At 46.0% G+C, this 15,615-nt stretch overlaps 1 protein-coding gene across 4 annotated transcripts in view; it reads left to right on the top strand.

Annotated features, from left to right (window-relative positions):
• The window catches only part of Slc7a1 (solute carrier family 7 member 1), a 74,978-nt gene that overhangs the window by 33,439 nt on the left and 25,924 nt on the right, over positions 1 to 15,615 (top strand). For 3 of the 4 annotated variants that reach the window (XM_027413708.2, XM_027413706.2, XM_027413707.2), the window contains one exon: positions 3,010 to 3,099. The exons of the other annotated variant lie outside the window; for it this stretch is intronic. The gene's annotated coding sequence lies outside the window, so the exon portion shown is untranslated. The remainder of the gene's footprint in view (positions 1 to 3,009; positions 3,100 to 15,615) is intronic. 4 annotated transcript variants of the gene reach the window in all.

Raw genomic sequence — 15,615 nt, 5'->3', positions numbered from 1 at the left:
TCAACCAATCTAAATTATTATAGCCTCACTGTGTAGCTCAGGCTGGCTTCTGCCTACCTGTATTATCTATTAACCAATCAATTATCTGTTGTGACGGGATTTCACTGTGTAGCTCAGGCTGGCCTTGATGATATAGGAACCATAGATGCCCAGCTAGGAACACTACTTGGGAGCCACCTGTATGGCTCTCAGGGCAGAGTGGCCAGCAATCCTATCTCTACGGACCTTTCCCACTGTCTACAGGACATCGGACTCATGCCTGAGCCGGCACCTCTATCCATACTCCATCTTTGCTGTAATGTGCTTGCTTCCTCTCTCATGGTTTGGGGACATCCAAGTTTCTCATGGGATGTAGCAACAGGGTTTTGGATTTTGGGGAATACATGCTCATTTGCAGATCATACTGTGCTTTTTGGTCCTGGAATTTAAGTAGTAGCTCAATCTCCAATCCACTTAATTAGATGTGCAGCATCTCACTTTGTCTAAGTACACTCCGGGAGGTGTAGTTTGCCCCACCTCCCATTGAAGATAACTCTTGGCTGAAATTCTCTGTGCATTGTAGATTGCCTAGTAACATCCTTGGCCTCTGTCTGCTGGTGAACTGTTATCCCTTAATGTGACATTGCCAGATGTACCATGGGGGCAATACCCACTCTCCCTACTTCCACTTCTTCAGTTTTCAGCCATCATTTGATTTTTGCCTTAGGGGCCTTCACTGGCCTTCTTCAGTGTCCACCAATGAAGGACATGGAGCTCCTGTCTCAAGGTTTTTGTGTCTTGAAGGATGAATCATCAAATTTTGAGCCAAGTGATTTTGGTACAGAATGGGCTGGGATAACTGAATTATTGAAGGGCTGAGGCTAGGATATATATCTAGCCATTCTTTGTTGACCATGCTTCCTTTTGACTTTGTAAATTTCACTGGCTGGCTTCCCTGGCTTGCTCAGCTAGCTTTTTTTCTACAGTCCAGGCACCCCTGCCTGTGGAGAGGTAGCTTTTCAAGGCAGAAACACATGAGAATCAAAACTCCATTCCTGGCTAGACAGCAAGAGAAAGAAGGGCCTGTGTCCCACTGTCCCCTCAAGGACATGCCCTCAGTGGCCTGACTTCCTCCCAGTAGACCCCACCTCTGAGCCATTCCACCATCTCCCAATAGCCTACAGACTGAGGAACAAGTCTTTACCACATGGGCTGCTGGGGAACATTTAAGATGGAGACCATTACATGGTGTTTCAAGACTAGCAGGCTGACGGACAGAGCGGATTCTCCTAGATTCTGTGACCCAGCAAACCCTTTCAGAATGGCCACCTCTGGACAGGAAGATTGTAAGAGCCAGTGGTCAGATCGAACCAGAGTGAGACATGGCGGGACTCCTGTACTCATGAGCTCATAGCAGTACGTCAGCATGGAGAGGGAAGGGGTTCACGAGCCTTCACCCCTAACTGAGGAGCTATGGACAATTGGTGGCTTCTGGGGGAGGGAGAGTCCGTTTTCATTAAGGGTGTGACTCCTCCTCGGTCAGCCACACTCTAGAGCAGAGATTCTCAACTCCTAAGGCTGCAACCCTTATTAAATACAGTTCCTCATGCTGTGCTGATCCCAACCATAAAATTATTTTTGTTGCTACTTCATAACTGTAATATTGCTACTGTTATAAATTGTGCTGGGCTTTGGTGGCTCACGCCTTTAATCCCAGCATTCGGGAGGCAGAGGCAGGTGGATCTCTGTGAGTTTGAGACCAGCTTGGTCTCCAGAGCGAGTGCCAGGATAGGCTCCAAAGCTACACAGAGAAACCCTGTCTCGAAAACAAACAAACAAACAAACAAAACAAAACAAAACAAAACAAAACAAAGTAAGTTGTAATGTAAAATATCTGTGCGTGCTGTAGGCTCCAGATGCCTTCATTGAGTCCTGACTGTAGTAACTGGGGAGATCTGACTCCATTTGACTTATAAATTGGGCAGGGTGAGATGCTTGCTAATACTTTCAGAATGTATTTCCCGTGTGGGTCACTCTTGATAGAACACAGCTTCGTGTGCATGAACACAAGTTCACAAGCCTCCTCACCCCTGGAGGCCTCGGAAGGTGGTGTTTAAATGCTGCCTGCTTTACTATGAGATAATTGGTGTTAAATTCTTTGTGTATTAGGTGTATGGTATTTTTATTGTTCTGTTTTAACAAAAAAGGAATTTGCAAGTCTGGGAAATTAGAATGAGTTGGTCGGAGCATTTCTTGGATTAGGAAAAGCAGTCCTAATGAATTTATTCACCAGGCATTCCAGGCCGCTAATCCCAATAGGTTCGTTCTGGATTAATGCATGGCATACATTTTTCTTTCACTTCAATTCAGCATTAATTGTTTTATATACTATAGCAGAAAAATGTGACTGAGGCAATCCTCTTAAATAGCTATGAAAGACTCCCCTCCTCTACCCCTCCCTCTTTGTTTTCCCTGTCCTGGGGATCAACCCGGGTCTATTTTGCATGCTAGGCAAGTGCCATCTCAAAGATCCACACTCACAGGCCATCGTCACTTTCTTTAAGTCACTGCATTACATTTCTTTTGGATATGACCCCAAACTCCATGTGCAGTAGTTGGTGGGCTCTGAAATCATATCGTGAGGGCTTTTAAATCCTGAAACATGTGGGTGTTTGCATTTTGGCTCCATCTCTGACTCCTGTATTTACTGTTTTACTGCTACATACAGATCCTTCCTAATGTTGGCGTGTTGCAGTACACCATTTAAAAACAAATTGTGAGGCTGGAGAGATGGCTCAGTGGTTTATAAGCACTGGCTGCTCTTTCAGAGGACACAGGGTGACTCACGGACATCCATGACACCTCCCAAGCCTCGGTCTAGTCAGTGTCCACCTGTGGTCTCCTTCAGTTGTGGAGCCCTGCTTACCACAGCAGGGATAAGAGGAATCATTGCTTCTCTGAGAGCCTGGATTTAGAGGCTCTCGTGCCCAAACTGAGCTCTATGACAACCTTTTGTTCTCTGCTTTGCAGGAGCCTGAAGCTACTGCAGACTCTCCTGTGACGTCTAGTCTCCCAGGCTCCGGTCATCCTCAGTGAGAAGGTCCACAAATCTTACTCCAGGTACTATATGGCCCCTGGCACCCTGGAACATGAACATTTTTGCACTAGAATGTATCATTCATTTCAACCCAACCTAACTGGTAACTGTAGCCCTAAGTCATCTTTGTGTGTGGATTTGGACATGGAGCTTAGGACCTTGCCTGTGCTGGAGAGGCACCCCATCTCTGAACCTGGCAGCACCCAGCCCAGTCTTATTTTTTAAATTCCCAACACTTTTTCAGACTTAAGAGTTTTGAGTGGGGGCGGTGGGGATGTGGGGTCAGGGAGTGCAGGGGGGTGGGAAAGGTCTCTCTGGGTTGGCAAGAGAGCCTAGCCTGCCTTGCTTTTCTTTTTAAATAAAAGTAACTCTCCTAAAAAGTATGTTTGGGTTCTGCATAGAAAAAGGGTGCCCCTGAAAATATTCTTTAAAAATCTACTGTTCTAGTCAGGGGTGGTGGTGCACACTCAGGTGGAGGCAAGTGGATCTTTGTGAGTTCGAGGTCAGCCTGGTCTACAGAGTGAGTTCCAGGACAGTCAGGGCTACACAGGGAGATCCTGAACCCCCAATAATTAACTGATTAAAATACAAATAGTTGTGAGAGAAAATCTACTGCTATATTTACTTTCTATTAAATCACAAAGATTCACTGGGTGTGGAGATTTCATTCTTATTCTTGCTGTGTTATCATCTGAAAACATGGAAGGGTAAAGCGTTCAGTGTGGCTAGAGAGCACACGGGGGTAAGGAGGTGTGTGTGTGTGTGTGTGTGTGTGTGTGTGTGTGTGTGTATACAGTGAACCTCACCCTCACACGTTCTTACAGACATTCATGGCCACTCACAACCTTCATTCTGTCTTTGCCTATATTAAGAATGTTCACATAACCAGGTTCAGCAGACCACCTTAATCAGAAGGCATTTGTGGGAGACACAGCTGGTGACCTGTGTCACATGTTAGCCTTGCAGGGAGGATTAAGGGAGGAGGAAGGGGCCCCGGAGTGTGGATCTGCAGGGGAGATTAGGCTACAAGCAGTACCTGTTGATGAAGCTGCTGTAACCTCATTAATAATGTCTTCCTGTCATTAATTCCGTTATAATAAGGCCTTCCTGTCTTGGCCAGGAATGTTTACACCTCCGTTTGCACAGAGGACTGGGAGCTCACGAAGCTGACTCATCATTCACGGGGGAGGGCTTGTAGTATACACTAGGCACTCAATAAATATTTGTGTTGCAGACAGTTGGGTCTAAACAGCTACTTGCTTTCTTCTCCCCATATAGATATGGTTCGTCTTCTGTAGGTTCTGCAGTCTAGGATGTGATAGCCCAGGGTTGAGACCTTTTTTGGAGACAGGGCTTTATATAGCCCTGGATGGCCTGGAGCTCCATATGTAGACCAGGTCAGCCTCAGATTCAAAGATCCACTCATTTCTGCCTCTCAAGGTGTGTGCCACAATATTCCAGTTACCATAGTGTTTTATTTTATTTTAATTTTTTTGTCAGTGACACATATATAGATACATATACGTGTGTGTGTGTGTGTGTGTGTGTGTGTGTGTGTGTGTGTGTGTGTTGTATTGTGACCCATTTCCAGGTGCAGGCCTGGGCAGAGTTGCTGGCCAGGCAGGGTGGGGTGAGGCAGCTCAGCTTGGAGATCTCCTGCAGCTTGTTGTCAAGTGTGGCGGCTTGCTCTGACAAACCAGTATGGAAGGGCTGCAAACCAGACAGAAACCTGTACAACTGACCCCACTGTGGGAGTGACAGTGTCACTGTGGGATTCTATGGGTCTCTGGGTTCCAAGGCTGCTTCCGGTCATCCGGGTGGGAGTGTGGGAGAGCTCATCTGGCTGTACTAGGGTCTCTGGGGCCTGTGAGTGCGCTGGCTGGTGGCTCATTGCAAGATTCACAGCCTATGGGGGAATGTAGTGGTACCAGGTATTCTTGAGAACTTTGTTATTTTGTTGGGTTGTACAGGAAAATATGTTCTGGAATCTTGTAGGCATCCTTGAAGTAGGATGTCAGGTGACAGTGGGGGCCTATGATGGGGCTTGCTTAAGACATATGTTGAAATGTCTGGATTCCATTTTTAGGAGTTTTAAAGGGCTGGGAGTGTAACTCAGCAGTGGGTGTGTGTCTAGTACATTCCATCCCTAGTGCCAAACACTCCCCCTACCCCCCCCCCACACACACATGCCTTAAACAATAGTAGACTAGGCCTAGGCTTTCTCAGATGTAGAATCGATTGTCAGAAAGAAGGGAGCGTTTCACCAAGTTGGGTCTAGAACATTGGTATTTGAGGCAGTGGGTCAAGCTCAGGTCCTGGAGTGACGTGTGCTTACCATATTACATGAGAATGATTAAAACAAGCAGTTGACACAGCCATTGACCTATGATAAAATTCATTCTTGGTGGCCGAAACACTCTTCCAGGGGGCAGTTAGTTTCATTCCTTTAGAATTCTTCCAGAATTCTGGGTGCCTGTCTCCACCTCCACCTGGCCTCGGTGCTGGTCTCTGATCGTTCAGATAAGCATTCCTATCTTTGAAGACCTTTGTGTAACTGAACATTTCTTCCTGCTCTCTGAAAGAATCATAGGCAAATCAAACCTTCTCTGTTTGAGGCTATTCTGTTCCTGCCTCCCAGGGTGGCCATCTATTGTATGCACATTACACAGGGGAAAACCTCGTGGGAGGGACAATATGACTGGGAGATTTTTGAAGATTGAAGACAGGCTTGGCCTGAATGAGTATTTCAGATTATAAATACCTTCCTTTTGGAGCGAGTGTCTGAGATTTTGGTCACCAGTGAAGTGTGATTGGAATAAGACAGGAAGACCTACCACAAAATGTGGTATTTCCTGTGTTGGGATTATGTGTGTATGACTTATGCCTAGATAGTACCCATGGCAACCAGGGGCCTGTGCGCTGTACCTGAAGGCTCTTTGAGAAAGCCCGGTCAGGAACAAATGGCAAGTAAGTACAACAGTTTATAACATTTGTTTATGCAAAGGTACGTTCACCAATCCGATTAAGACGTTGTGCAACGAGGTACCAAAGCAGGAGACTGTAACTGAAAGTCCTTGGACTTGGTCCCTCCCCCCACTCTGGTGTTTTCCACAACAGATCTGGATTACTCTTCCTCTAAGTAGAGGTGTGAATCCAGTGTGACGAGGCTAGGCTCCTCTAGGGGTGGTTCTGCCCAGCCCTCCTGCTTCTCCCTCGATTCTGACCTCCAGTGCAGTTTCTCTTGTCTGTTGTCCCACGTGATACCTGCAGCTGCGGGTGTGTTCTGTTTCTCCCCAGTACCGGCTGCAAAGTGAAATTCCCTGTGACCCTCGCAGTCTGTGTGCCGAGAAATGCCCCCACCTCCCTCTCCCTACCTCTAACTCAGCAGCCATGAGCTTCAGAATAACCTATGAATTCTTCCTTTCCCCCCCAAGTCAAATCTTTAGAATTCAGTTCATGTTACCTCCTCCAGCACAGGGTGGAGTGAGAGATGGCTAGCTTTTCTGTCTTAATTCTGAAGCCTGAAGAAATAGCTAAAAGCACTGGTATTTTTGACTCTTGGTTATTTTTATAGAGCCAATAAAAATGGTTCAATATTAATAATTTCATATGTGTAGTCAGACTTTTCCATTGGGAATGTTGGGCTCCCCAAAAATGACATGGAGACTTATTGCAAATTACGAAAGTTTGGCTGATAGCTTAGGTTTGCTTTTAACTAGCTCTTGTAGCTTAAATTAACCCGTACTTATATTAATCTATGTTTTGCCTTGTGGCTTTTTACCCCTCTTCCATCTTGCACCTCCTGTTTCCTCTCGTCTGCCTGGTGACTCTGCCTTCTTCTTCCCAGAGCTCTCTCTGTCCAGAGTCCAGCTCATACCTCCTGCCAATCACAGTGACACATCTTCACACAGTGTAAAGGAATATTCCACAACACATATGGTCCGACCTGATCCTGAACAAAAGACTATTTCATTTAGTACATGGCAGTGGCTAATAGCATTTGAAGCTGTCCAGGCCCTGGGGTATAGAGTAGGGCCTGGTGTAGGAGGCACAAGCACTTCTGGGTCAGTTGTAGGTGAATTTGTTTCTTTTTGCATTTGATTTTGGAAATTTCCAGACCTGCAGAGACAGAGAAAAACATAACAAAATCCCAGGGACCTAATTACCCGCATTTCCTATGTAGACATGAGAAGGGTTGACCTTGCCAGGGACCCTTCTTGTCTTCCTTTTTCCTCCTGATTGTCAATTTCATTAGAGAGATTTTCTCCCTTTAATTCTGAATCATTGCACACTCATTATAGGGGGAAATAGCAAAAATTCAGGAAATAAACGAGGCCTATAATCCTCCAGAGAGGCAATGTCTTCCTGCCCTGGAAATTTTTTATATACTGTTTTTGTTGTTGTCGTTGTTGTTGTTTTTATGCTTTCCCCGACTTTACAGGCATATAATATTTCTAGCATATTTAATCTCGCTTGACTTGTCTGGAGTTCCCTCTACATACCTTTTCCAAGCCCCTGCTGTCTGTATGATATCTAGAATGTCCTTACCACAGCCCTGGGAGGGTCATGCAGCTGAAATTATCCACTTTTACTCCCATCTCCTATACTACAAAGTCAGCAGCAGGAGTGGAGTGAGTAACCCCATAAGAGTCATTCTGTTGTGCTTGGCGTGATCAATTAAAGTTTGCATTCAGGGAGACAGACACTGGTGGCGCACGCCTTTAATCCCAGCACTCGGGAGGCAGAGGCAGGCAGATCTCTGTGAGTTCGAGGCCAGTCTGGTCTACTGAGTGAGTTCCAGGACAGACAGGACTGTTACACAGAGAAACCCTGTCTGGAAAACAAACAAACAAAAAAGTTTGCATTCAGGAACTAGTTAGTTGTCACCAAATGTGTGTCAATCGTTTTGTATCTATAGATTTTGGATGAGAGGACACATGTCCAGCGAGCCAGAAATGAAAAAAGGTCTCACGTGATTGCCTTAGCTGCTTGGGATTCTGAAGTAGGCTCAGGGTCAGTCGGGTACATGGCTGGACTCTGATACAAGACAAGTAGGTGGTTGGTGGTGTGACTAACATGCCTGAGGCTCTGGGTTTGATCAAAAGAACAAACAATAATATCAAACCAAAATTGAATCAGTTTTGCCCTGGCAGAGAACACAGCTTTTGAAAGTAGGTGACGTGAGTTCAGGTCCTGACCCGGCTATATTTGAGTTATGCGAGTTACACAATGTACCATCAAAACCCCACCCTTCTCTCCTTATAAGAGGACGGACAGTTACAACCACTGACTTTAAAAAGACACTGCATGGGCCTGGCCTGGCTCCGATGTCTTGTCTTGCTTCTTCCTAGCAGGCCCAGCTCACCAAGTTGGGTTTTTTTTTTTCCTTCCCTACTTCAATTTCCCTGCCTACTCATTTTCAGAAGCTTTTTCTAGTTTTTTGTTTTTTGTTTTTCAAGACAGGGTTTCTCTGTGTAGCTTTGGAGCCTATCCTGGCACTCACTCTGGAGACCAGGCTGGCCTCGAACTCACAGAGATCCTCCTGCCTCTGCCTCCCACGTGCTGGGATTAAAAGCGTGCACCACCAACACCCAGCTCTTTGTCTACGTTTGAACCATTGGATTTTGTAGGGATTCCATTATTTAAAACCAAGTTGTTTGTGATGGTGCGAAGACTTGAGGAGGAGCAAGTGAAGTTTGTAGAAGTCTGAGAGGTAAGGCGTGCTCCCAGGCTTGCGTGTATACTGGTCGCCAGCCCAGGTTCATTAAAGGGATGTTGACTGAGTACATGAATGGTCTGGGGAAGTAGTGGCTGGTTAGTCAATCGAAAGTGAAATTAGTTTTTGCGAGGAATCCTCTGCCTTATTCTTGTTCCTGGTCCTCTTTCAAAGAATATACTTCTAGAAGGCACCAAGGAAAATTGCAGTTTGCCCCTCAGGATACCTTGAAGGCCCAGGGAAGGAAAAACACCAGCATTCCATCTCAGGGGAACATGAATGAAGCCTATTTTATGGACATTCCTGCTCCTTGGACCCAGATCCCAGTGGGTCCTGCTTCGTGGGGACTGTCCCTGGGAAGCAGCCTGTACCCAGTGCACATAGCTCTGGGAGGATCTTTGTCATTATTCTTGGTGCCTTCCCAGACTCAGAGTGAGTCCTTTCTGATTTGGGTAAATGACTGAGAAAGTTTGCATATGGTGAAGCAGATGGAACCAATGGGGCCTGTGACAGAGCAGGTTCAAATCCCACTGCTGTGAAGAAGCCAGAGCCAACCTCATGGCCTGCCTTGAGATTAAGATTTAAAAGGGCCACTTTGTTGTTGTTTTGGGTTTTGTTTGTTTGTTTGTTTTTATTTTTTATTTTTTTTATTTTTTTGAGACAGGGTTTCTCTGTCATAGCTAGTGTTTTGTCACATTCAGGCTTATTTGTTTGGTTCTCCTCTGCAAGGTGTGTGTGGGGCCCCAAAACTGTTCAGTCATCTTTGAGCTGTGAGAAACTCATCCTTAGCTTCTTACATGGCTGAGGGCTGAGGCTGTTAATGGCTTCTCCCAGTCTGGACATTGGAGAACAGTTTGTTATCATATGGGTCCTAAGTGTCCTCAAAGGTCTGTGTGTTGGGTGGGTCTCATCATTGAGAGGTTATTGGATCACGAAGTCCACAGATGTTTCATAATTCAGTGGCATTCTTGGCTGACAGTAGTGTAGATGTATTTTTCTTTGGGCTGCAGCTCACAAAAAATGGCACAGAGACTTATTAATTATGAAAGCGCAGCCTATAGGTTAGGCTTGTTCTACTAGCTCTTATGACTTAAATTAACCCATTTATATTAATCTACATTTTGCCTCGTGGCTTTTTAACTCTCTTCCGTCTTGCACCTCCTGTCTCCTTTCCATGTCCTCTCGCTTAGATTCATCTCCTCTCTTTCTCCTGTGCAAGTCCCACCTAACCTCTTCCTGCCTTGCTATTGGCCATTCAGTTCTTTATTAAACCAATCAGCAGGTACCTTAGCAAAGACACATCTTCACAGTGTTCAAAAAGATTATTCCACAACCCAGTAGGACCTTTGTAGGGGAAGCATGTGACTGGGGGCATGCTCTTGGCTGTATCTCAGCCTGGGCCCATGCTTTGGTCTTTCTCTAGCCATGAGATGAGCTTTTGTGCTGTAGTGCATATGTGAGATGCTGTGAACCAATGAAGCCAAAAGAAGTCTTACTCCCCTCCAGTTGTTTCTCTTGAGTATTTGTCATTGGTGGTTCCCTTTGATTTTTGGAAGTTGTCCCAAGCTATGCCAGGCAACTTCCCCACATGATGTGGATTTTGTTTTAAGATGAATCTCAGTCAGTGGGAGTTCTGCCTTTGACCCCTGGTAAATCAACAGGAAGATAATGATGCCCTTGGGCTTTCTGATAGTGTAAAAGGGAGTTGAGGATAAAGTTACTAAGACCTGGACAACTGGCTTGCTGTACTGGCCCTGTGCCTTGCTGTGACAGGCTTGAGAGATCCATTCTGTGTGTCTTGTGGGCATCAAGAGAGGGCATCGTGTCTGGGAACCAAGGCTCCTGTGTGGGGTGAAGGGTCTGGATGGACTTAGAGCCTCTGTTGTGGGTGGGATGGCACAGTTTTGGTTCTTCAAGAAAACAGTGACTCAAGGCACAGTTCAGCCATTTTCTGGACCTGCTCTCCTCTCTTGAGCCCCCTTATGCTATGTGCTAGTTCCTGGAGTTATGTAATTTTTAAAGATTCAGTATTTAAATGAATGTGTGTTTCTGGTTGTGTGTATGCAGTGCCCATGGAGGCCCAGAGAGCTGTCAGATCCCCTGGAACTGGAGTTACGAACGGTTTTTTAACCACAATATGGGTGCTGGGCACAGAACCCCAGTCCTATTGAAGAGTAGCAGTGCTCTTATCTGCTGAGCCGTCTCTCTAGCCCCTTTGTGGTTTTGTTTGTTTTAAGATTTATTTATTTATTATGTATACAGTGTCCTGCCTGTGTGTTGCATGCAGTCCAGAAGAGGGCACCAGATCTCATTACAGATGGTTGTGAGCCATCATGTGGTTTCTGGGAATTGAATTCAGGACCTCAGGAAGGGTTTCCAGGGCTCTTAACTGCTGAGCTATCTCTCCAGGCCTGAGTGCTGCATCTTTATCCGAAGGCAGCAGGAAGAGACTGTGGCACATTTCCTCCAACAAGGCTACACCTACTCACAACCAAGCCACACCTACTCCAATAAAGCCACACCACCTAATGGTGCCACTCCCTCTGGGCCTATGAGGCCATTCTCATCCAGACCACCACAATCATGACAACTGTCTTCTTCCCCTTTTCCTTTCTTCCCACTGAGTGTCCTTGGTTGCTGCTTACTTGGCCCTTGTATGCCTCTGGCCGGGTTGCTCCTTCCATAGCTCCATGGCTTTTCCCACTACAGGTCTCCACCCTTAGTTGTAAACTGGCCTTGTCTGCACCCTGGTCTTATTTTATTTTTTTCCTAATTCAAGTTCTTACACCTGAACCTTCTACCATCTGCAGGGGAAGTGAGTCCTGCTTTGAAATCACTTCCTCCTCCACAACCTTCTCCCCCATCATGTCATCACTTTTCCACAATGGCCAGCATTCTAGACTGCTTTTTTTTTTGGACTTCTGGTGGCCGGTCCCTCCACTGTGAGCACCTGCCCTTCCTTATTGAAGCTCCATGCCCCCTCACGCCACAGCCTGCCAGGTGCAGGGGTTGGCCAGCTCTCTATTGTCTTTAGCAACTGTGTGGTATGGTTTCTTGAATCCTGTACATTTGCAGGCTGTCTTATGTCCCCCACTGAAATAATAGTTAGTGCTCAACCCCAGACAGCAGGCAGGAGCTGGTCATTAGGGAACAGGAAAGTTTCCAGTGTGTTAAGGTTTTAAAGGATGGTGTTTGGGGACTAACTGCCTCTTTCTGACCCCTCCCTCCCACCAACCATCAGACTGGAAGGAATCCAGTGATTGAAGTTGAGGCTGAAAAGGTCACATTGCTTAAAACTTCCCACTTAGAAATTTAAAGAATAGAGCACAAGGAAGTCTTCCTAAGGCCATGACCTATTGGATCATTTTACTTCTATTTATTAATTATTATTATTATTAATTAATTTCTGAGACAGTTTCTCTGTGTAGCTTTGGAGGTTGTCCTGGAACTCACTCTAGACCAGGCTGGTCTCGAACTCACAGAGATCCGCCTGCCTCTGCCCGCCGAGTGCTGGGATTAAAGGGGTGCACCACCACTGCCTGGCTTTTTACTTCTGTTTTTTGTTTTTGTTTTTGTTTTTTTGTTTTTTTTAAGATTTAAGCTGGGCATTGGTGGCGCACGCCTTTAATCCCAGCACTTGGGAGGCAGAGGCAGGAGGATTTCTGTGAGTTCAAGGCCAGCTGGTCTATAGAGCAAGTGCCAGGATAGGCTCCAAAGCTGTTTTTAACTCTGTCTGTCTGTCTGTCTGTCTCCCTCTCTCTCTCTCTCTCTCTCTCTCTCTCTCTCTCTCTCTCTCTGTCTCTCTGTCTCTCTCTCTGTCTCTCTCTCTCTCTCTCTCTCTCTCTCTCTCTCTCACACACACACACACACACACACACACACACACAGGTGCCCACAAGGGTTAGAGGTATCAGATCCACTTGGGGGTGGAGTTATAGGCATTTGTGAGCTGTCTGATGAGAGCAATGGGAACTGAACTCAGATCTTCTGCAAGATCGGTACATGCTCTTAACCACTGGACCCTCTCTCCAGCCCTATTTCACTTCTGTTTTTATTTGGCGATAGCTAGGATGCAATTTAGAGTTAGAATTTCTGTGAGAAAGGAACAGATTGCTATCCTAAGGCAAGGGCTCTGTAATAATCACTATGGAATATGATGGGGCAGAGATTTCATGTTGCCAAGAGTCTTACCAATACCTGTAATAAAAATCATTCAGGATTGTGTACACATCATCCCTCCCACAGGAAACAGGTAACCCTGTCTAGATCCTGTTTTCCTCACCTGGTGGCTTCCTGTGTGAGTCCCAGCAGCAGGAAGTCAGCCTCCACTTGCCTGCTGGGATTACAATGAATAGATATGTTTTGTACAGAAAAATTGTGTCTCTTTGCTAACTGCTGCTTGTAAGACCGGCTTTGAAGGCCTGGCCTGAGTGGAAGAGGTGGACCGATGTACAGAAACCACTGATGAAATATTTTTTAGAGTTTTAAAATATCTCTTAAGAAACACAGAGGGAACTTCTTAAAATAAACCGTGGGTGTGGTGAATTAGTGTCATGTTTCTTTGACCCAAGAGGCAGAAATGGACACCTAACTATCTCAGTTAGGTGTCCTCAACAGCAACTCACAGCACCTGGCATGGTCCCAGCTGTGCCCCCTCTCACTTCTCTGTCACCAAGGGCTACGCCAATGGCAGAGAGCCTTTTCTTGTGCATGTTTGGGGGAATGTGAGCTGCAGCCATGAGGTTACACTGTCTTACCTTCTTCATGAGATGCCTGAAAACCAAGATCTCTGTATCTGGTTAATGGGCTTCAGTCTGAAGGTGGTTTGGAAGTCACTTCAACATCAGTGAGTTGGGTCTTGGAGTGGGTGTTCACTGGTATCCTTTCTGCACTGGTGGAGACACAAGTATCTGTACCTAAGTATTCCATACCCGGCATGGCCAAAAGACCCATTTCTCCCTAGTCTGGGATCTCTGAGTTCACTTTCTGCCTTAAGGGAGTTCAGAAATCTGTTACTGGGGTATGGATCTCAAGAGGCAATGTGGAGAAGTCACTATGCTTCTTACGGGGGCTGGAGCACAGGGCAGCGTGCGTACTAGGCAAGCATTCTAGCAGTGAGTCCCACCCCTAGGTCTTCGATGCCCTTTTCATGCTGGAGCACAGCCTGCTGTGCCCAGGGTGGTTTATCAAAGCTGAACCTTCCCTGTCAATGTCTAACCCAAGTACCTGTTCACTGGTTGATTTCACCCATGTGCCCCGGTATCCAGCAGTATCAGGGCTCAGTACTTCCTGCTTCTCCTGGCACCCACAGCCTTGTCCTGATGTGCAGGAAGCTTGCTACTTCCCAGGCACGCTGCCCACTTAACAGAAACGCCCCCAGCATCTGCACCTGGTGTGGATGCGTCCAAAAATAGTCCCTTCCTCGTGTAAACATTGGAAAGCCATAGAACTCTCTTACATGAGTTACAAACTCTGAGGTTTATGGGATTTTCCCTCTCAGTGACCTGTCCATCATTTCCTTGAGATTCTGTTCCCACCTAGGTGTCAGGGGCTGCCACTTCCTTCCCACCTGAGGGCTGCCAGGGTCCCAGATGCCTTGCAACCTTGTTTGACCCTAGCTATAATTTACTTTTACTCATCTATGTAACAGGGGAATTCCCAGGTCTAAATGAACATTTTACGGGTCTTGATAATACTATATTCTATGGAGCTGGCAGGTAAAACACTAGGAAGAAGCAGCCACAGTTCCTTAGTGACCTGGAGCCTGCAGTGGTGTGTGCGTGTGTGTGTGTGTGTGTGTGTGTGTGTGTGTGTGTGTGTGTGTGTGTGTGTGTGTGTGTGTTTGGGGGAGGGGGTACAGAGGCAGGCCAGTGATACAGTGCCGTGGGTGGTTAGAAGTAGACTTTCCCAGACCTGGGTCTGTTTTATTTATCAGTGACTTCATTGTTGACCGAAGTTAGGTCAACAGAAGACCATCTGATGATAAAGAAGAAAAATGAGTGAAGGAAAAAAAAATAACTATAGTAACCCAAAGTTGTTCTGGGGGCTTCTCTGCACTCACCGACTGTTGTTGACTTAAACTCTTCACCTGGAAACAGCTTTGTAGTTAGAGAAAAATGGTGAAGATAGTTCAGATGTCTCATGAATCCTATGCCCAGTTTCTTCTGTTATTTGTGTGTGTTTATTCATTCTAGGGGTGGCTTCCATGGCTTAGAGCAGTCTTAAGGCTGCCACCCTTTAATACAGTTGCTCATGTTGTAGTGACGCCAAACCGTAACATTATTCCATTACCACTTCGTAACTGTGTTTTTGATATTGTTATGAATTGTAATGTAAATATCTGATATATAGAATGTCTTGACAGGTTGAGAACCGCTGAGCTAGAGAGTATTGTCTTAGGCATTTTAGCAATTACGATACAGTTTGGTTTACATTTCATTATAATATAGTGCACTTGAAATTCTGTCTTGTTTGTCCTGGTACGTCACAGCTGAGGTTGGGAACAGTGTCACTCACTGTCTGTGTTCCCAGTTAGCTGCCACTTGTACCCATAAGAACTAAAATGAGCCTGGCAATGCACACCTTTAATCCCAGCACTCGGGAGGCAGAGGCAGGTGGATCTCTGTGAGTTCGAGACCAGCCTGGTCTACAAGAGCTAGTTCCAGGACAGCCTCCAAAGCCACAGGGAAGCCTTGTCTCAAAAAACCAAAAACAAATAAATAAATAAATAAATAAATAAAACTAAAATGAATGTGGAGGCCCAGAGACCTGGGGCAGAGCAACTGTGGTGGGTTTCTGTCTATCTTGCAAAGTCCCCAAGGAA

Source organism: Cricetulus griseus, chromosome 4, assembly GCF_003668045.3.
Source record: "Cricetulus griseus strain 17A/GY chromosome 4, alternate assembly CriGri-PICRH-1.0, whole genome shotgun sequence".
Lineage (NCBI taxonomy): Eukaryota > Metazoa > Chordata > Mammalia > Rodentia > Cricetidae > Cricetulus > Cricetulus griseus.
The sequence above is the reverse complement of the archived record's forward strand: the minus strand, read 5'-3'. Positions and strand labels throughout refer to the sequence as shown.